The 1205-nt window shown below is 30.9% G+C and overlaps 1 non-coding gene across 1 annotated transcript; it reads right to left on the bottom strand.

Annotated features, from left to right (window-relative positions):
- Positions 1 to 598: 598 nt before the first annotated feature.
- Positions 599 to 681, bottom strand: TRNAS-CGA (transfer RNA serine (anticodon CGA)). Its single transcript has one exon. It is a non-coding gene; the product is annotated as a tRNA-Ser (tRNA).
- Between the last annotated feature and the right edge of the window lie 524 nt (positions 682 to 1205).

Raw genomic sequence — 1205 nt, 5'->3', positions numbered from 1 at the left:
TTTGATAGTTTAGAAAACATAGATTGTTTTTTCGAGGCAAAACATGGTTCAAGGACGTGTTTCAATTTGTTTTCTGATGTGGCAATTATAAAAATAGATGAAAAACAAAAACTGTAGTATGTTTATTGTTCCAAAATTGAAAGCAGATATGCTGTTTTTATGGCCAATAAAGGTCTCGAACCTGCGACCTTCGCGTTATTAGCACGACGCTCTAACCAACTGATCTAATAGGCTACCCGAAATCTATTTAAAAAATATATTTAACAAACAACTATTTTTAAATAGAGGAACAGAAGATGAAAATCAATCGAAAAGAGAATGACCTTAATTAGCGCCCGTGCAGGTCTATGAACCAGCGACGTTTATCAACACGACGCTTTAACCAACTGAACCAATTAACCATATGAAACACGTTTTAAAATATCTCTAACAGAAAATAGAGGAATAGAAGAAAAGAAACGATCAATATAGATAAGGAATAATATATGAAACACGTTTTAAAATGTCTTTAACCAACTGAGCCAATGGGCCACGAACGACGCTAAGTTCTCAATTAGACTATATATTTCATAATTCAGCGATTGTCCTAATAATAGGACGTCGACAGCAGGATTCGAAACCTGCGCAGGCAGAGCCCAACAGATTTCGAGTCTGTCTCCTTAACCACTCGGACATGTCGACATTCTTTGAACGTGACGTGTGATACAATTATATTAATGAGTTAATATATTAACTTTAAAACATTTCAGCATTTAATTGGGCAACGGAAGGAATGTGTCGACTAGTATTCCTACTTTTCACATTATTATTAAACGTGTACATACTTTGCACCTAATAATTTTAGATAATGATAACGATAGCAATAATGTATTAAAAAATTTTTATAAATTTTATGTATTTTTATTTTATGTATTTTTTATTATTAATTAGATGAATATTGCAAAGTTCAAATATGATTATATAAACACCTCATCCAAATATGCGATAATCGGATTAGGTTGTAAAGTTTCAAGTATCATTGATAGGCCTACTTGATTGGCTAAATTCTTCTTTTTGTAATGTTTTATCTTTTTGGTGTATTTTTTTGTTCATTTATCAAAAAAAAAATGTAAGATTTAAATAGAGGGGATTGAATGAGGTGAAAAATAGTAGTTCAATTAACAATTTAAACCTCACAATTAAATAGGGATTAAATTCAAAAATGA

Source organism: Nelumbo nucifera, chromosome 3 (genome assembly GCF_055504915.1).
Source record: "Nelumbo nucifera cultivar China Antique chromosome 3, China Antique-T2T, whole genome shotgun sequence".
Lineage (NCBI taxonomy): Eukaryota > Viridiplantae > Streptophyta > Magnoliopsida > Proteales > Nelumbonaceae > Nelumbo > Nelumbo nucifera.
This window is presented reverse-complemented; position numbering and strand designations above follow the sequence as displayed.